Below are 21,910 nucleotides of genomic sequence, written 5' to 3' on the forward strand. Positions count from 1 at the left end.
AAAATATAAATTTAATTTCTTGCATAAAGAAAATGTAAAGGCAATGAGTAAGAAGAAATTCAAGTTTAATTTGGAGCACAGGCAGAAATTAAAAGAGATTTGCCGTAGAAAGTATCATGGTAATATAGAACATAAGAAAAAGGTTTCAGTGCGCGTGACATTAAATCACCAGCAACGTAAGGAAATGTTAAAAGAAATTGACTTTGTTATCAAACAGTTTCTGGATAAGGTTAAAGACGGGCCTGATTTTGTCTGCTGTGTCTGTCATAGACTGCTGTTTAGACATCAAGTATTAGTGTGTAGGAAAGATTTCTATTCTAAAAGTCAATCTAGTGCTATAATTGCTGCAAAATGCATTTCTGAAGATTATGTGCACAAATGTGACAATAGTTGTGCTGTGCAATGTAAATTGACAGAGTCATCCAGAGGTAAACTGATGATTTGTTATACCTGTCACTACAAGATGAGCAAAGGTGTAATGCCACCAGAAAGTGTGACCAACAATTTAAACGTTGATATTATCCCTCCACAATTGGCTTGTCTAAATAGTTTAGAACAGCATTTAATAGCTTTACATATACCATTCATGAAAATGTTGGCTTTACCCAAAGGGGGACAAAATGGTGTACATGGACCAGTGACTTGTGTTCCAGCAAATATTGTTGAAACATGTAATGTATTGCCTCGTTGTAATATGGAAGGATCTTTGCTTGCTGTAAAATTAAAGCGTAAATTAACTTACAAAGGTCATTATAAGTATCAGTTTGTTGATACTTTGCATGTACGGGAAGCACTTAAGTATTTAAAACAATTTAACAAATATTATAAAGATATAGATTTTAATGAGAATTGGATCAATGAGTTTTGTAGAGATGAAGATGATGTAGTGGACAAAGATGTGATTCCTGACATTTCTGAAAAAGAATTGGAGGAGACTGAGGAGCTGTTGCATGATCGACAGCATCATTGCATGTTTCAAGATACATGTCTCATGCCCGTTGACATAGGTCAGGAAGCTTTGGATCAGTATTTGGATAACATTTTAAATGTTGCTCCTGGTGAAGGTAATAATCCAGTAAAATTATTAAGTGATCCAGAAAATGAAGCAAAGTGCTTCCCTGGTTTGTTTCCATCTGGACAGAATACTTACCATGCAAACAGGTCACATCGTTTAACATTGTTTCGGTATTTTAATAACAGGCTTTTACATGCAGATGGTAGATTTTCATCAAATGTTGAATATATATTTTATGCACAGTACATGTCTGAATTGGAACAGGTTATTTCTAATGTGTCAGTAGCATTGCGTAAAGGGCAATGTGGTAGACCCCAGAATTTGGGTGACTTGTTGAAAAACGAGGAGTCTTTGAAGAAGTTGTTGGAGTTTGATGATGGCTATCGGTTCCTAAAACCCATTAGAGGGACTCCAGCTTTTTGGCAGTCTGCAAAACGCGACATCCTGGCCTGTGTTAAACAGCTGGGTAAGCCTACTTGGTTTGCGTCGTTTTCATCGGCAGATATGAGATGGACTAATCTTTTATATACCCTTTTGAAACAGGATGGGCGAACAGAGACGGCTGAGCAATTGGAATGGGCAGATAAATGTGAACTGTTGCGTCGAAATCCTGTGACTGCTGCCAGGATGTTTGATTTTAGATGGCATGTTTTCTTAAGAGAAGTTCTCATGTCTCCTGCTAATCCCATTGGTAAAGTCGTTGACTATTATTACCGTGTTGAGTTTCAGCAACGCGGTTCCCCTCATTGTCATTGCCTTTTCTGGATTTCTGGGGCTCCAATTCTAGATAAAAACACAGATGAGGAAGTTGTGGAATTTATAGATAAGTATATAACATGCGAACTTCCTTCTGAGGACGAACCATTGTTTGAAGTGGTTACATCTGTTCAGCAGCATTCAAAACGTCACTCAAAATCATGTAAAAAGAAAAACACAGTTTGTCGTTTTAACTTTCCCCGACCTGCATCTAGCAGAACATTTATTTGTCGTGATGAAAGGGATAAGAATAAGATTTGTACATGTAATTTGGATAAAACAAGCAGCAATGTACAGTGTGCCTGTGCAAGTAAAGAGGCTATGGCTCAAAATCAGGCAAAGGAGATTCTAAGTAAAGTGAAGAGTCTCCTTGCAGATGAAACTTGTCCCTATAGGACTGTAGAAGAAATTTTTAGAAGACTGGGTATAAACCAAGAAATATTTGAAAAGGTCTATAAACGAGTTAGTCGACATACACATGTAGTTTTGAAAAGGGAGATTAATGAAATTTGGATTAATCAGTATAGTCCGCCGCTGTTAAAAGCATGGAATGCTAATCTCGATATTCAATATTGTGTAGATGCATATGCTTGTTGTGTCTACATAGTTTCTTATATGTCTAAAAGTGAGAGAGAAATTGGCCTCATGCTAGGAAATGCCCAGAGAGAAGCATCCAGAGATGGCAATGTTAGTGCTAAAGAAGCGTTAAAGAAGCTTGGTAGTGTATATCTACATAATCGGGATGTCTGTGCTCAGGAAGCGGTGTATCGACTAACCAGTATGCATTTAAAGGAGTGTTCTAGGAAGGTTGTTTTTATTCCAACTGGTGACAACATTGTGAAAATGAGTTTACCTATTTCTGTTTTGAGACAGAAGGCAGCTACAAATAATCTCAGTTCAGAGGACATGTGGATGACTGGTTTGGTTGATCGCTATAAAAATCGTCCAAAAGATGATATTTTTAACGATATGTGCATTGCAAAGTTTGCATCTGACTATCGGGTTCTGTCCAAGAATGAAAAATGTAAATCTGCTGTCAAGTTGAATAATGGTTTAGGTTTTGTGGCAAAAAGAAGTCGAACGCAACCATCAGTTGTTCGTTATGCGCGTTTTTCAGAGACCAAAGATCCTGAGAAATTTTATCAAAGCATAATGCAATTATTTCTGCCGTATCGCGTTGATGGTGATCTGAAGCCTTCAGGTTGTGAAAGATTTGAACAATTTTATAGACTTGGTGTGGTTAAATTTATTGATGGAACCAAACATTTAGTGAAGTCTGTCGTAGATTTAAATAGAAGCGAATTCGAAGTGGAATCTTTTAACCTGGAGGCAGCAGATCAGGTGGTTGGCGACGTACTGCTTGAAAATGCATGGTGTGAGTTGTGTCCTGAAGTGGAGATGGAACGGTTGGAGGGTGTGGAAGGAATGAAACAACTAAAAGCAACACTGAGTGATGAAAAAGAACACATCCCAGATTTAAGCTCATCTTCCAAGGGAAATGTATTTGAGAAAAAGAACATGCTGACTAGAATCGAAGGCTTAGCATTAATTAGATCTTTGAATGAAAGACAGTTCTCTGTTTTTTACCAAATCAGGCAATGGTGTTTAGACAAGGTAAATGGAAAAAATCCTGAACCGTTACACATTTTAATTACAGGAGGTGCTGGCACAGGTAAAAGTCATTTGATCAGAGCGATTGAATATGAATCAAAACGATTATTGTCACCAATCTGTCAATACTCTGACAACACACCTGTTTTATTGACTGCTCCTACAGGTATTGCTGCGTATAATTTGGAAGCAACAACAATTCACACAACATTTTCTATTGGAATTGATGTACGCTTACCGTACACTCCTTTGGGAGAAGAGAAGCTCAATTCATTACGTCTGAAATATAGTGATGTACATATTCTCATCATAGATGAAATATCAATGGTAGATCACAATTTGCTATCATATGTGCATGGTAGATTGCGGCAGATCAAACAAACGGGAAACGTAGGCTCATTTGGAAACATTAGTGTGGTGGCAGTTGGAGATTTCTTCCAGTTACCTCCTGTCAAAGGCAAACCGTTGTATTCTGATGGAGCTGGCAGCAACTTGTGGTCTAATTTATTTAAAGTTGTAGAACTAACGGAAATAGTTCGGCAAAAAGATTTTGTGTTTTCCCAGCTGTTAAACCGGATGAGGACTCGTTCAAAAGAGACCCCCATGCTACCTGGTGACATAAACGTTTTAAAAGTTTGTGAAACGGGTGAGGTCAGCTCAGCCTTGCATATATTTGCAACAAATCAACAAGTAAATGAGCATAATATGAAACAGTTGTTTGAGAGTTGCCCAGAATATGTGAAAATTGAGGCACAGGATTCTGTAAATGATAAAAAAACAGGCAAATTGCGGTTGTTGCAAGGGAGTCACACCAAAGCTTTACATACCGGTTTGTCAGAGGTTCTGTTGTTGGGTAAGGGTGCACGTGTTATGCTGTGTAAAAACGTGGATGTCGGGGATGGTTTAGTTAACGGTGTTTGTGGCATTGTGACGGATATCATAATACCAGAAAAGGACAAGTTTCCTAAATTGGTTTATGTTAGATTTGATGACGATCGTGTAGGCATCCACAGAAGGAAAACGTGTGTGTATGGGTCCTCGGATGTGGTTGGTTCCACACCTATTGTACCCGAGGAGGAAAGGGCCACTGTTAAAGGTGGATTGCGACGACAATTTCCACTGAAATTGGCGTGGGCCTGTACGGTACACAAAGTACAAGGCTTAACCGTAGACAAAGCTGTTGTTTGTCTAAACAAAATCTTTGCACCTGGTCAAGCTTATGTTGCTCTAAGCAGAGTTAGGAGTCTTTCAGGTTTGACCATTCAAGACTTTAATGAAAAAAGGATTTATTGTAAGGATGATATTACGGTTGCTATCCAGAGTATGACACCCCTTTTGATGTGTGGACCTACACAGTTGAGCGGATTTGACACATCTGCTTTTACTGTCTTCTTAATGAACGTCCAAAGTTTAAATCGACATGTTAAAGATTTAGCTTTTTGTACTCAGCAATGGAAACCTAAATGTATTGCTGTAACAGAAACTTGGATTGTTGAACCTCAAGCTGATACGGTAAAGATTGATGGTTACAGTTTCAACAACTGTCCCCGACGTTTATCGTATGATGGTACCCAGCCATCGTTGATTGGATTGCAAGACCAACAACATGGCGGTGTTGGCATGTATACTGCAGATGGTGTGGAATATGAAGTTTTAAAGCCACCACAGGTCAATTTGGAGTGTTTAATTTATAACTTTTTGCATTTGAACATTGCAATGGTTGTAATTTATCGCTCACCACAGTATCCTCTGTCATTATTTAAAACCAATTTGGTAAAGATGCTTGACTGGCTGGAGCAATTGGCAACTGGAACAATAGCATTGATGGGAGATTTTAATGATGATATTTTAAAGTCATCAACTATCTTAAATTGTGTTAAAACCAGAGGATATGTGCAAATAGTCCAGGAAGCAACTACTGAAAGGGGTAGTTTAATAGATCACATCTATGTTAAATCAGATGTTTATGAGGGAGAAGCAGTGGTAATACCAACATATTTTAGTGATCATGAAGGAATTCTGTGTGGTTTTAAGCTGATGTAGTTATTTAATGAAATAATTATTTGTTTTAGTTTTTAAAGTACAGATGGAGAGTATATTTGGGGGGGGAATATTTATTTTTTTAATGGTTTTAACTATTCAAAACCCTCCGAGCAACATAACAAAGTAACACAGAACCAGGGAAACAACACGACACCAGAACAGGGACAGACAACAGCTAGCACTGATGAACAAGGTGGCTTCGGCCTACCAGTGCACACTGTACATAAAAATCCACAAACATCCTCATGGAGCTTAACTGCATTGCACACAGCACATAAACAAACAACACCGGAGTGTGGTTTTAAGCTGATGTAGTTTTTAATGAAATAATTATTTTGTTTTTATGTACAGATGAGAGTATATTGGAGGGGGAAGAGTATTTTTGTACATGTTATTTATATAACTATTAGTTTTTATTTTAAATGAATTTTATGTTTTCTGTATATTTTACAAGGTTTAAATAATGACAATTCTGAATCCCAAAAAGTTGAACGATGTGACAGCTCACAGGCAAGAGGGGGATTCTCCGCCACGATTTGCCTGTGTGACCTGCCCCGTCTCTTTCCTGTCCCAAAGGGGGCTCTCACTTCACATCAGGAGGAAGCATCCCGATGCATACTTCTGTGCACGGAAGGAGCTGCCCCTCAGTAAGTCAGGACTGAAGACTAAGGCAGAGACTAAGACGGGAACTAATTGTGGCCCTTCCGCCTGTCCCGGAGGTGGCGCATTAGCTAAGCACTTTAATTACCTATGTTATGAAATTTGTGTTCTATTTAACAGTAAAAAAGTCTTTATTGTGTAAAGGTTTCGTTTCTTGCATTAAGACGGCATTTATTTAACTTCCACAGAAATATATTTTAAAGTAGTGATAAACGGCTATTAATATAAGTTAATATACAGAAATTAGCATGCTGTTCTTAATGCAAGTTTTGCTTTACCTTGTCATATAGCATTAAAAAAAGCAAAAGGCAATGGTATTGGTACTCCCACTTGTGGGACGGGGTTCAAATCCCTGTGTTGCCCTGCTGATTTGTGCTGACAAGTTTGAACAAATTTTGACAAGTAGAAAACCTTTAAACTCTGGACTGGCAAAGTGTGTGTTCAAAGATGTTTTGTGCCAATGTAAAGAAGTTATGAGAAACATGAGCATAATAGAAATTCTTGTAGGATTTTTGTTGGTGTCGATGTGATTAATTCTGGTCTGTTATGACACACAGAAAGTGTCGCTGCTGAACAACGCTACGACCTTTTGACTGCAAAAAGGCCAACAATGCCGCTCCAGTGGCGTCATCAATGGTCCCACGCCTTTCCTGCACCCGAGCACGAGGCAGTATTTGAATCTCCCAAATGGCCTTCATTCCACAACAGTATGACAAGTGGAATGTGTTCAACGTTGGACTGATATCTCACCTTCTAGACAGGAGTTGTTATTTGTTGATGATTCTATTGTTTAACATTCCCTTTATTTTTTATTTATTTTTTTTTTGGGGTGCCATTTTAAAACTGTTCACCAGGACTAAAGATTAAAACTAGCCTTTGGCTAACTCTGGCATGTTATAGATGTACTGTTATTAATATGCACTGTCTTGTTAATAAATAAAAGTGAAAATTTGAGTGACTGTCAGTTCCTGTTTTGTGGCGAAGGATTGGAGAGGACTTGTTGAAGGCTATTCAACATATCGTGTGGCTATGAAGAGTTACGTTTTTATTGGGCGGGGCTTTTAGTGACTTGTAACAATGTACCACACCAATGTGTCCAGCGCTGCTCCGTAATAATGCAGCAAAAATATGGTACAGATCGGATGTCTCAGGGAGATATAGCTGTTTAAATGATCTGGGGGCACACTGGAGTCGCACTCCAATATAATCCTATTGGGCTCTTTAGATGTGAACAAAGGTCATTCATATCTAGTTTGGTGCAAATCGGATGATGCATGTGTGATTTAGAGACGAGCGTATGCAAACGGCGAGGGATTGGAATGTGCCATTCTGCCACGCCCACACTATTTTTTAGGTCCTGACAAGACGCACAGGTGTGTTGAGTTTCATTTTTGTCGGTGAAAGCATGGCTTGGGGCTGATGTTTTTAGATGTTCTAGGGGGCGCTGTGGAGGCATTAGGCCACGCCCATCAAATATTGGACTGCACACCTGTTGGGGGGCGGATTAGGATCGATCCCAGTGAGTTTGGTGCATCTCGGCTCAAAACTGTAGAATTTAGAGCCAAACGTATGGTAACGGCGTGATGTCTGACTTCACCAAGCCGCCAGAGCAACGCCTTCAACTGAAAACTGTTGGTGCTTTAAAGCAAGTGAGACCAACTTGTTATCTGTATTCTGACACAAGATCATGTTGATTAGGTGAAGTTGGCCAGAGATGGAGCTTTCCAAGTAAAATAAGGGACTTCCTGTTCTGAGGGGGCGGGGCTTAGATGACGTCAGCATATGACCACGTAGGATTGTCATGCATCCAACATGGATGACTCATACCAAGTTTGGTGCAGATTTAACTCTTTACGTGAAAGTTATAGCGTTTCGTTTACACTGGCGAGTACGCCAAGTTCGCCGCTTGGCCAAGCCCCCTAAACATGCTCAAAAACTCAAGTCTTCTGATAACTTTTGTTCCCCCATCCCTTAACTGCATACCGACCAAAGATGAAGTCCGTAGCTCAAAATCTCTGGGGCGTGAAAATTTTCCTGCGAGGTGTGTAAATATGAAAAATGGCCAAAATATGCCCTTTGACCCAAAATGGCCGCCTCCTTGTACGTTTTAGAGCATACCTCCAAGAGACTTTTGTTCTTGATGTGAGGCGGTCTACATACATACCGAGTTTCAGATCTCTACGACGTACGGTTCGGGCTATCTCACGTTAGGTGGCGCTGTAGAGCAGTTGGGCCACGCCCACTTTTGATTCCATTAAAATCATGCAGTTTCACGCGGGGGACAATTTTGGGCAAAGTTACGTGAGTTTTCGAATACGTTAAGGCGTCCCCATTCGCGATTCCAGACGGAAAAGATGAAGAATAATAATAGTGAAATCCTTCAGATACAATAGGCCTTCGCAGCGCTTAGCTGCTCGGGCCTAATAATAGTGAAATCCTTCAGTTACAATAGGCCTTCGCAGCGCTTAGCTGCTCGGGCCTAATTACATTTTTCTGTGAATAAACAAAATAAACAAACCCATTTGATTACAGCCATATTTCTATTTTAGAATAAAATCCTGAATCTTATATTCTGCATGACCCAGCGCGGTCATGTTGCCCCACAGTTATCAATAATAACTTCAGACATTATCAGTGGATTAATGAAATACAAACGAGGAAAAAAGAAACTGCTGCTTGGCAACAAGCAAGCACGAACCCTTTCAGTCACTCAGAGGACTTTATTGTAATGATTTTCAGGATTCGAGCTGCCTTTAGGGGATCTATCAGAAATAATCTTTCCACTGACTTATAATAAACTGACTGAGAAATTAATGGATTTCTTGTACCTTTTAGTTAAACATTAAAAAAGTGCTTATCAAGTGATTTCATCCATTACATACACCCACTCCATCCTATTTAGGGTCAGTGGGGGTTGGGGTAATACCGATCCCCGTTACCATCCGGTGAGAGGTTGCCGGGCCATCACGGCGCAGAAAGCCAGACAAACGACCACATACTCACTCACTCACTCCTACGGTCCATTTAGAATCGCCAAATGATCTGACATGCATGCTTTTGGACTGTTGGGCGACAATGCTAACCACCCATCAAGTCAGCTCAAGTCCTTTCAATGTGTCATGTGAAATAACGTTTTTTCACTCGCTCATTTACCAGACACTGGTGTTATTGCACTGTTACAATGTTTATTGTTGTTGATGTCGCTCATGTTGGGGGGTTTATGTGTGCAGTGTGGCTGTCAGTGTGATGTTGTGTGTGTGTGAGTTTATGTATGTCTTGATCTTATCATTGATTTTATTATGTAAAGCACTCTGCGCTGCTTTTTTGTATAAAAAGTGCTATATAAATAAAGTTTGATTTAATTTGAGCTTTTGTGCCTGTATGTAGAGGTTTTCAATGTAAAGCTGCACCGCCAGCATGATGAGGAGGTGTTTTAGAATAGCACCCAAGGAAAGCACAAAAAAAACTGCATCCAGGTCACACCAACAAATTTTCACTTCCCTCAGTTACCAATAAATACGCATGCAGGAGCCTCTACACCCATCTGGGAACACAGTGCAGTTCGGAGCCAGTAACTGCTTCAGGAGATGGATACACAGTCGGTGTAATGAACCTGCTGATGGTCTGGGTTTTTAGAGCCAATGACAATTGAAGACCATATCCTCTCCCAGTACAATGGTTCCTATCCAATGTATTCATAGCTCACACGTGTGTAATGGGCAGAGTTTCATAGGAAGTGTTCCGTATTTATACAGTGCTTTCCTGCACTTTTACACTCACTCACACAGACACATACAGCACTTCTTAGTCTATACATTGTTACAGGCTCTGGAGTGTTTTTTTTGTTTTTTTTTTTAATCACACACGTCCCACGCAGATGAACGCATCAGAGCCAAAGTGAGGTTCAGTGTTTTGCCCAAGGACACTACCACATGTGACCTAGAGGAATCAAATCACCCACCTACGTTCTGATTGGCAGGTGGCCACTCTTCCTCCTGAGTTACAGCTGCTCCAAAAGGAGGAATGAAGAAAGCAAACACTTTTTCCACCTTATGATGCCCGTGAGATGAAGAGACGAATGGTGCCATATAGAAGGGACACAGAATACAGGATGAGCTTGGTAAATCGCTATCACACTTCTAATCACTGGGACGATTCAGATGACATTTACACATTCTTTTTGTTTCCTTTGCAACCAAATGGCATAGATCCAACTAAAAATGCTTACTGAAGTCATAATGGAGCAAATCAGGTTTTTAACACCTCAAATAAAATTATAACTAGTGAAATCTATCTTTGTTATGACAATATGATATGAAAAAGAAAATGTATCTGAGGCAAAATGACTTTGTTAATATGTGACACACAAGCTTGTTGCGATTTTGGAGGTAAAACCTATTAGTAATAGATTTACTATAGACGCTCTGAAACACACATACATGCAAGTACAACTAGAGTATGTTGGGGTAATGAACGAGGTCCATTCGTAAATTCAAAAGAAATGTTGCTGATCATCATTTTAAGACTTTCTTATATCCGTCAGTGTTATTCCTTCAAACATAACAATCAATCTGCAATTTCCCACTGGTGATATTTAAAACAATTTGTTTTTACTTAAGGAAACAATTTGACAGTAGCTTATAAAAGCACTGATGCATCAGCTGCAGAGGGGGAAAAAAACATGATGACAAAGAAGCACTTATTTCTGAATCAGGACCACCAGTATAAAGACAGAGCTTTAAAGGACATCCAACCAAACCGCTGCAATAAAATAAAATATAGGGGCTCGAATGACGATGTGAGTTATAGCAAAGTTATTGGATATTACCATGCATCCCAAGGGTGTGCTACAAATGCGTGTTCTCATCCATTTGTGCATTTCACTGAACTTCTATGATGAACTAAGACATTTTCTAAACTCCATTTAAACCTCCATTAAAACAAACAATCAGACAAGGTACACTAAGCATACTCATTTGCATCAAAGTATGTCATTAGATAAGCAGTGATAGTCCACTAGTGTCCTTAAATGACCACAATTTTCTGCACATCTTAAACCCAACAACGGCAGTCTGCAGAGTTATGTGGAAAAAACTCGTGAGACTGCCACAAAACAAAAAGGGAGGAAAATAAAAGCAAGAGTCGAGCCAGAATGAAGGCAAACGAGCAAGGAAGAAAGAAGACAAAAGGGTGAGAGAGAAAAAGCGTGAGCTCTTTTAAAAGGAGCACTGTGAAAAAAGAAATAATAATAATGACAAAAATAATCATTAATTAGCTCGGAAAACTTAAGAAGGAGCTCAGAGAAACACAAGGGAGGACGCATAAGTAGAGGCAGCCACAGGGTTGCCCCGGCAACTAAAATTAGAGCCAGGGACAACGAGAAAAGTGAGAATAAGTGGGGACGACCCAGGTGAGACAGACTGAAAGAAAACATAAAGAGAAGGAGAAAAAGATTTAGTGGAAAATCAGATAGTGAACACATCAAGTTATCACTTAAAACCAATTCTGTTTGTATGGCTCCAAATCCCAGTTATTCTCAAAAAGGTTTCTCAACATTCACACAGAAAGATAAATGAAAACCATGCGTCCCAACCTCAGATCTTCAGTTTTCCTTCATGAAAAGCAAGAAAACATCCCACAGAAATGACAGTAAGGAAAAATAAACAATGGAAACCTTTGATAGCCATCAGACAATGATTTTTATAACTGCGTGATGAGTTTGAAAGGATCCATTCCACCACGGCTGACACACATAAACTCAGCAGTTAGCAATAATCAAGTACCTTTCTAGGTCTGCTTGGAGGTTGCCAAGGGACTGATAATGCTAACCGATGGCTGGCAGTTTATGGGGTCTAAGTGTTAAGACCTTAAATGTCAATATTGGTCCTAAGGGAAGGAATAATTAAGGCATAAAGATCTAACAGGCTTGTCACATATGGCTGGCCAGCTGTCACTTCTGTCTGTTCACACCCAAGCCCGCAACAACTACGCCTCGGCTAAAGCAGCATCAGATTAATCGCGGGGCATTAAATGTCAGCTGAGTGAGCCACAGTATAACTAAAGGCTACCACAATAAAGTACACTGACAAAGGACAAGCCCGGCATTTAAAACAATACACAAGTTCCATTTCTCACAGCAGATATCCACTCCCAACTGGGCTTTCTGAAAGAGATCTACAGTACTCTGCATGGCTGTCCCTGAGACACCCCCAGTGCTCGGTCTTATGGGACGCAGCGCTGCAGAAGCATCAGACGGGCACAATGTTGCAAACTCAAGATGCAGGATACTACTTCAGAAGGTTTCGCCTTTTAGGACAGAAGTCTGACAAATAGCTCGTCTGAGGGATCAGCGGTAAACATCTGCACTGCTGCGACTCTGAGCCAAACACTGATCGAGTCGCCTGTCCCAGAAACAAGACAGCGCCGGTTTATTTCAAAGCCAACACACTTTTCCTCCAACTTCCTGCGTTCATTCTGTGCAGCACAACACACACGGCTTCTCCATCTGAGACATCCACCACATCCATCTTCTTCTTTGTTTTTTTAAACACAATCTTCTCTGGATTTTAATCAGGTAACCTCGATGGTTTCCACCGATGATAAAACCTTAACCTGATGGTGTAAACCCAGACCTCAACAAGTGCTTACAAACTCTATGTTAAAAGAGTCCAGCGGGACATTTTAAACGTACAGACAACAAAGACTTAAACTGTTAAAAGAAGTCATGGCCCAGTAGAACCAAACAAAAATCATAACATTTCCTTTGCAGAATCATTGAAGGTAAAATTGTAAATGTAAAATGACCTTTACACACCTCTGCAAGCTTGTTTAGGTCCAAATTGGAAAACAAGTTGAATCTTTGTTGTTTCCATGCTTGGCTTGCTTTCTGATAACCACAGACAATTTTCATTACAGCCATAATTTATCAACAAAAGCCATGTGGGAGGCAAATTATTCAATGCAAATCCAATTGTAGTGCATGTCATTTGGGCTGAGCTCTGTAAGCCTGCAATCTTGGCTCTTTGTTTGCACTGAGCTTTTCCCCTTCTTATGTGCTCCTTCAGATTTACTACTGTACCACTACTGAAAAGGGATTTTGTTGCATCTTGAGCACAAGTTTACCCTTCCTTCATTTTGATATGCTTGGCTTTTCTAGCATAAATCATCTAGTTTACCGGACGAGACAACAAAAATGTATCTCTTTAAAGTTGGAACTATGCAAGTCAGGGTTACTTATTGTAGCTGAAAGTCTACTTCAAACAATATGTCTTCTGGTTCACTTGAAATTTTTAGGCCTTCTGATTAATACTTTCAATGCTATCAATTGAAAGGTCTTTCTCTAAATCATAATCATATTCATATAAATCTTTTAAATGGACTGGTGTAGATGCCCCCTGGCTTAAGACAGAACAAGGACAGAGCTACTGACATGGGTTTGGGGAGGCGTACACTGAGCGTGTATCTGCTTTGTCTTGGGTTAGTAAATGTCAAGGACAATGATGTGTGGTTGTGGTTGTGTGTGGCAGGCAGCTGTGGGCAGTCGTGACTGGCAGGTCAGGTGAGCGCTGTGATCTGCTCAGGCGTGCAGATGCAGCTCTTTTGACTGATCTGAAGTGGCTTCAATTAACTGAAGCAGTCAAGTGTGAGGGAGGGGTCTGGGAAGCAAGGGCCCCAGACAAGCTTCTTGACAGATTTCAGGGGAGTAAGATGAGAGGGGCCTTCTGAAAGATGTTCTAATGCCTCACCAACTCCAACCTTTCTCCATCTCCTCTTAGCTAATTACCAAGTATCCATATGAAAACACTTGTCACGACGATAACAGCAAATTGCCTGTAAGTGCGGGGTCAGCAAGGACGGTCTTTCAATTGTGTACATATGCTTACACACAGGATACACAGGTCGTACAATACACACAAGACAAAGCACACACACACCCTGCGATTCTCTTCATTTTCATCTCTGAAACTATCACTACGAGTCTCACTGAAGGCGAATCACACTTCAAACTCGGGATCACAGAGAACAGCTTTGATCCGTGTCCTGGGAGTTCTCGTCTTCACACAAACACAAACTTTGTTTCAAGTTGAAACAGAAAAGTAAGACTCACTTTAATAATCTTACATTCATATCGACAATACTACTGTCACCCATCGGCATAGACACGTGCTTCTGATGGCCTCTCTGTGAGGGCGTGTGCTTCTTTATGCATTCTTTCCATCCAGCTTTTGTGCCCAGCTTTCTCTCTGGATATCAAATTGAAAGAGAAGTTCCCGTAATAGACACACTTTCCCCAAAGGGACACATAATTATTTTCATTTATTTATCAATGTATCTATTCAACTCTTATGTTGGCACATTAATGTGCCTCCACTCTGATTTCCACTTATAATCACTTGATATTGCTTCTTTCTTACTTCTTATGAGACCTGAGTGCAATTTGCTGTTGTTAATGATGGCAGATTACCGCATGAAACGTTTTACCCAACAGTCATTTATATCACACAGAGCTGGCATGCAACTTGCTACTTGCAATTCTTCACTGGCAGCCTTTAGATCTTCTGTCACCTTCATTCTTTGAAGGTGTACGCTTACCTTCTTTCTCATTCTGGACTGTCCATGTCCTCTTATCCCCAGCTGACTTCAAAGCAAGTCTACGAAGAGAACTGAAGGTGTTTGGGTCTTTTGATTTTTTTTTTTTTTCACCTCAACATTCCAGTCTGTCCAAAAACTGTCCAAAAAATTATTTTTCAAAGACAAATAATTGAATTTGGAATGCATTAGAAGGTGTGTGCAACTTCAATAAATATGTAAATTACCTTAACTCTCTCTGCCTACTTTGATAAAACGCCAAAGAACAAATAATTCCTTATACGGTTTGAAATCTACATCAGAAATAGAAAAGTTAGAGCCAATCACTTGATTTCATGTCAATTGTTTTTAAAACATTCTGAAAACTCTCCCACTGATAGTGTTAAAAGAAGTATTATCAAAGTGTTAACGTATGGTGGACTGAGACAGACCCGCCTCTGAGTCCCTATCTACCCACAATATCCTCACAATTTCTCAGTATTGGTACAAACCAGTCCCCTTTTTCCCTCCCCGAGAGCCTCGTGTGACTTGGTACTTACCTAGATCAAAGCACCACGCACATCTGCTCCGTTCTCGCTGCCATACCAGCCAGCTGGACCCTGTCCGTCAGGTCTCTGTGTCTGTAGGTGTGTCAGTACTACGTCTGTCCACAGCCTGAGCTTCTTGGCAAGCTGCTAACACAAACAGCAAAAAGAGTATACAAGACTGTAGTTGTGAGAGCAGGCGTGGGTGTGAGTTACTGTCTTATCATATTCTTGCAAGACTCCTTGTCAAGTTGACTGCTTGTGTGCGCATCTGTTATGTAGGAGACTTGAATGCAGAATATTTTGGAGTTAGTGAGTCTGTGTGACAAGATATTGAAAAAACACATACAAAGACTGAAAGAAGGTTTACCCAACAAAGTGGGACAAGGGCCCTTGTTGTATGATTACACTAAACATAAAATACTTGTAAAAACACAAAGTGAGTCTAGACAGCAAACTGGAAAACCCCAAACTAATGCAGACCAATAAAGCAACGCAGTCTCCATCCCATAAATGGATTTTTAGTGCTTACAGCAATTACAATCAAAGCAGGCTCAATGTTTCCTTAATGCAACTCATGGTATATTTACACTCACCCAAAAAAATGATCAAAATCTTTGTGGATGGAATTTATATATACAAGCTGCATTTAATAAAGGCCCAAGAGACCTCAATAACTGAACAAGCGTCTGACAGAACGGACGACGGTGGCATGTGTGCTCTGGCAGTCTCATTAAAATCCTCCGAGTCTAATTCTCTTTCAAATATCACCCCTACAAAAATAAACAGGACCAAGGCCGCTTTCTCATACTTCACATGCCAGTCAACCACAGGCGAACAGAATTTACAGAGCAGGCTGGTTGCGTAAGATCAAAAAATTACTGAAGGATGTCTGTTTGGATTGCAAGGAAATGTCTACAGCCACAGTGATGCTATTTGGGCTCATAAACCAGAAAATCCATAAAGACGCCTGACATTTAAACTGAAAAAAGCCAGGTGATTTAAGAAATGTTTTAACATCCACGTCATTAAATACGAAGTTGCATTTTAAAGCTTGAAGAATGACTTGAAACTAAAGGGAATGCGACCGATACGTTGCCTCAGAAGCCAAATAAATTGTGACTCTAAACACTGACTCATATTAGGCTGCAAAGATAATAGGCTACTTTTTATGGGCTCATTTTCTACGTGATGAGAATCCAAACTGCTTGTAGACTTTTTACCTCGGAGAGGGAAAAGATGATCCGCATGAATGAATGAAATATCTGTATGTTTACACATATATACCGGGGAAATGTCAATCAGATGCAAAATAGAAAGGTTGAGCCCTGAATGAAATGTCAAAAAGGTAGCCTGGCTCTGCGATGTGTGTACGGGCCCGCCAGTATTTGATCAATAGTACACCTGAAAATGTGATAGTCCTCTCTGACTCAACAAAGCAGACGCGCACTCTAAACATGACAACAAAATAGATGCGACCCGGATCAATAGGCCCTCTCTAAAAAAGAAAAATCTATTCAACAACATGAAAAATCTTAAATGTCAAAGTGGATACTGAAAATACTCATGAACAACTTTTGAGAAAGTCATATTTAAGCGTGTATTTGGGGGGCTTCTGTTGTTTTTTTGCTCATAGTTTTAAGTCCATTATCAGTTAGCTACAGGAAAATCTCTTTGGAAGCCATTCTTCTTTGATAGCTGGCATACCACTTGTTTCAGCCTCTAACTTCTTTTGAAGTAAACGAAAAAATGTCTCATGTTTCATGTTATGTGCCCCCCTGCACCCCCTTTGCGATGTAAACCTAATGTAATGTTTAGGTGTACTCGTGGTGTCATCTTTGAGTAGCAGTTTTGCTTTTTAAATAAAAGTGGACGTATCAACACTCGAACCAGATGACATCGTCAAGATTTAACAAACACCCAATTCTATGTAAAACATGACAGAAACACAACTTAATACGAATGTTTGGTACCTTTCAGTAAGTTTCCCTTATCAAACCAAAAATTATCGACCTAAAATGGGTTTCCACTTCCCCACAGCATTCAAGCAATTGTGGTTTTGAACATTTTGACTACTCTATCGCTTCTTTCTGCATATACCTTAACTTTACTTCCACTGTTCTACACTTGGATCTAAAAAATGGCAATTGCCTATACTGTCTGTTTTCAAAATGCACACAGGTCTTGGATGTGATGCTCAGATGTTATCACAAGATATGATGTGTGACCTGGAGCTTGTAACAAGCCAATAAAGTTTGGATAAGCAGGACGTTATTTTCTCTGCTGGGATTTCTCCTGTGGTCGGTTTCATCCTGAAGTTATAACAATAGAAATAGATTAGTCATGGCCCTAAGGCCTGACGAGTTGACCCCAACAATGTCAGGGCACCATGAGACAGCATGGTACATCTAAGAAAAAAATAAAAAAAGGAGGATAGGGCTGCAAGTAAGAGAGGTGAGAAAGAAAAAGTGCCAGAGTGTGAAACAAAGAACAGAAAAATGAAAGACACAGAGGGGGGAGAGGCAGGATGAAAGCTGGGTCCATGTACAACAAGCTGATGAAACAGAGCAAGAAAGGCAAAGGGAGTAGAATAGCAGCTCAAACAATAGTCAAGAAACACAGGAACAAAAAAGTAGTCACTAAAGGAGAAGATGACAAATTAAGCAGAAAAGGAGAACAAGAAGAAGGGGGTAGCCCAAAAATAAAGAACATGTCAGATTCAATCCATCTCTCAAAAGAAGGGGAAATCTAAATAGAAAGAAGAAAGGTTAGCTCCTCTGTCTCACCAATTTAAAACCCAAACTAACTTGAAAAGACCAATGTGTAGAATAGAACAAAACACCAGGGGGGTACATCAAGTGCTCGACTAAATTCAAAAAGAGCCACTGAGGGAGAATAACTGAAACAATTAAGAGCAAAACTGTCATCACAGCCAATAAAACCTAATGCCACCCACACACGGGCAACAGATCCATCATAAAAGAGGGATGAAGGGCTCCTAATTCCCATGCAATGCAACACTGACTGTTAATACTGCATACAGTACTTTAATGGCTTTAGTATTCTAATGCAACAGAAACATGACATGTACAAAATCACACCATCACAATCTGTTCCTGCCTCATTTGCATCCAGTAAAGAAAATCTGACATTTAAATACAGCCCTACTGACATGCAAACGAAGAGTAGCCAACTCTATACCACACGTGCACAAAAAAAGGACGATGTGCGAATCTGAGACCAATCCAAGGCTGATGCATACGCTCACTTAATAAAAAACAAACCATATTTAACGTCCTCTCAAGCTCCTCCATGCTGGCAATTCCTCCCCCATTCCTTAATCTTTTACAGCGACCATTCACCCTTCCTCAATCTCCTTTTTCCCCATTACACCTGCCTTCCAACAACTTCCCTCAGTCCGTTTCTCATTCTAAATCCACTTCGACGTCTCCATCTTTTTCTCTCTGCATCCAAAACAACAGACATTGAAGAAAGAGGGCCATCAATCTCCTTCAATGAGTCCAGAGTGCAAGAGTGCCAAGGCTACAGCAAATTACAATCTATTCTACCTCCACTCAACACTGGAACACATATAGATGGAGAGAATGGGCAGATGAAGAGGCACAGAGGGCTGAGTGTAAGTCAAAGAGAAAGTCTTGATAGCAGGCAGACACATCGAATCTTACACTATTATGAACTGATACGACACATTTCAAAACCAATGCTACATCTGCGTACAGTCATGTTGACGCCACGGAGAGCCTAGCTTCTGAAAAGGTGAAGCGTTTGGCATTCATTAGTTATTATTGTTCACTTTCAATCAATTTATAATCAAAATATTAGTTTTAAGCTTATGAATCTTTATCTTTAAAATGCTACAGAAAATAAAATGCCATTATTAGCTCCTAAAATCCCATTTGAATTCAGTTTGAGATGAGCTAATGAGCCATTGATTAAGAGTAATATTAGGAGTTTTTGTGAACATTTTAGTGAATATGAATTTAAAATTAAACCAAGAGGGAGCCTAAGGAGTACAGTTCCTGAAATGGCCACATGAGACTAGTTAAAGTGACAGTTCGGAGTAGATTCACCCTAGGGTCATTTGAACCATGACATCCAGCCAAGTAGCCCACCTGAAGTTTTTTCGATATTGGCTGAACATCAGCTGAGTTACTGAGTTATCCCGAATAGCTTAGTACAAGCGCTAATGGACCCTGGCAGTATCTCCAAAATTACCACACTAAAATCACATGCCATGACACCAAACTTCTACAGTAGTACAAATATGGTCTGTACTCACAAAACGATGCATTTGGAAGTTTCTACATAGTCCAGGAGTTTATTATTATCAACACAAGCCTGATAGCTTCTCTGCTGCTAAAGCTGCGTCGACGTCACTTCCATGATCTGGGAGCTTCAAAGTAAGATGAGGGTTGATCTACTACTGTAGACAACAAAGCAAGGCTGCTCAATTTCTCCATTGATAAAATAAATTCACAACTCTACAACATAAAAATTCATAAAAAATCATGTAGAATATAGCATATACTTTGTTGTCTACAGTAGTAGATCAACCCTCATCTTACATTGAAGCTCCCAGATCAAGGAAGTGACGTCGACGCAGCTTTAGCAGCAGAGAAGCTATTAGGCTTGTGTTGATAATAATAAACTCCTGGACTATGTACAAACTTCCAAATAGAGGCCTGCGCGGGACGCTCCCGCATTGCGCACTCCCGGCTTGAGGAAAGAAACATGATCTTAGCTGCGCACACCACTGTCCGATCCTTCACGTGGGGCACATAGTGCAGGAGCGCATTAGATGGCACAAGCAGCTGAGGCTTTACAGCAGTAAGCCTACCCAACATACCTACCAAAATCTACCGTGAATATTAAGAATAATACATTGTACATAATATGTTATATGCCACTCCTCACATTTCCATTCTTGGAAGTAAAAGTATATATTTTTAGTTAATATGATTTTAAACACAGCGTGATGGAGCCCCGCCCCCTACTTTGAGTGGATTTGAGCATAAATATCGAAGCCTACAGCTCACGTTACATTGATTTAAATGCAAACAAGTGGAATGAAAACAATATGTGTTATTAATTACCCTACCTTTTCTAAACCCGGAATGTTGAAAATGTAACATACAATCCAATTATTATTTAAGTAGGTTGCCCTGCCCCTCGTCGTTGTGCAATGCGCATCTCCTGACTAAAAGGAGAGATAGATCACGCTTTTGAACTTCTTTTAGTTAGGCTTTATTTCTTCTCAGTTTCTCAGTTTCCTTTTAGGCACTCCCCCTCCCACCCACGCCCGCAATGAGCTTTCAAAATGTGTCCCGCGCCGCACTGCTTTGCGTTGGGTCCCGCGAGTCCCACGGGACTCCCGCGGGAGTGCAGGGCTCTACTTCCAAATGCATCGTTTTGTGAGTACAGACCATATTTGTACTACTGTAGAAGTTTGGTGTCATGACATGTGATTTTAGTGTGGTAATTTTGGAGATACTGCCAGGGTCCATTAGCGCTTGTACGAAGCTATTCGGGATAACTCAGTAACTCAGCTGATGTTCAGCCAAGATCGAAAAAACTTCAGGTGGGCTACTTGGCTGGATGTCATGGTTCAAATGACCCTAGGGTGAATCTACTCCGAACTATCACTTTAAGTCAACTCCATAACAGAATATAATGTCCACCTTTACAGCAGAATTAAACACATTGGGCCTCATGCAAGAACCGTTCGTACGCACAGATTTGTTCTTAAATCGTCCGTACGAGTGATTTAAGAGAATTTGTGCATGCACCAATCTTTTCGTATTTTACGTTTTCTGTCAGGTACGAACAGAATTTAAGAGTGATCCAGACCTGTCGTAGGAGTTTCGTAAAATAATCCGCTGTTATTCAAATCAAGTTTGCTTGACTAATGGATTGTATATTTAATTACTTTGAAGAAAACATAAATAAATACATACATTATACCCCATAATTATGCTGACATTATTCTGTTTGACTTAAATTGTGCACTAATTGAAGGTTCATTTGAATCTGTATATAACAAGGTTAATGGGAAGCGTAACCAGCGGCTGTCTTGCTACTTTCGGATGCCTTAGTGCGTCAGGCTCTTGGAAGAGACCGTGTGGAGACAGACGAATGGCTGACATCGAATGGCTGACATCGCGATTAAGATTCCCAAGGGCTGTGCTGCTACAAATATGCAGCTTACTGGAGCCACAACTCCAGAGAAAAGCACGCCGATCAAACCCAATTCCACCACACACCCAGGTCCTCACCCCCCTTGGATTTTTGGCCACAGGAACCTTTCAGAGCGAGATTGGAGACAGATCGGGGGTGTCTCAGTCCTCTGTGAGTCGTGCGCTCCCCTCGGTCATCAAAGCTCTCATCAGTTTATCCCCCATGGTACATCAAATTCCCATACACCGCTGTCCAACAAGTACAAATTAAGAGGGACTTTCATCCCGTGGCTCGACTGCTAATCATAATTGGAGCACGAGACACATATATGCATCAAAACACCCGTGCTGTCGTGGTGTGTCTCGATATCTCGTTCATGGCGCAATATTGCCATGAACGAGGGTCTTTACCTGAACCAGCCAAGGCAGACCAGAAAGTGTGGTGCCAGAAGACCCCCCTCATGGACCACCCCATCAAAGAGCCATCATGATGAGGCAACAACTGATTGCACGGCTTT

At 40.3% G+C, this 21,910-nt stretch overlaps 1 protein-coding gene across 4 annotated transcripts in view; it reads right to left on the bottom strand.

Annotated features, from left to right (window-relative positions):
- The window catches only part of spop (speckle type BTB/POZ protein), a 112,616-nt gene that overhangs the window by 73,238 nt on the left and 17,468 nt on the right, over positions 1-21,910 (bottom strand). Inside the window, exon 2 of one of the 4 annotated variants that reach the window (XM_075453727.1) lies at positions 15,214-15,345. The exons of 1 other annotated variant lie outside the window; for it this stretch is intronic. The gene's annotated coding sequence lies outside the window, so the exon portion shown is untranslated. Of the gene's footprint in view, positions 1-10,046; positions 10,234-15,213; positions 15,349-21,910 lie in introns of those variants that run through there. 2 more of the 4 variants (XM_075453728.1, XM_075453730.1) reach the window with 2 other exon arrangements.

The sequence above is a fragment of the Odontesthes bonariensis genome, chromosome 21 (assembly GCF_027942865.1).
Source record: "Odontesthes bonariensis isolate fOdoBon6 chromosome 21, fOdoBon6.hap1, whole genome shotgun sequence".
Classification (NCBI taxonomy): domain Eukaryota; kingdom Metazoa; phylum Chordata; class Actinopteri; order Atheriniformes; family Atherinopsidae; genus Odontesthes; species Odontesthes bonariensis.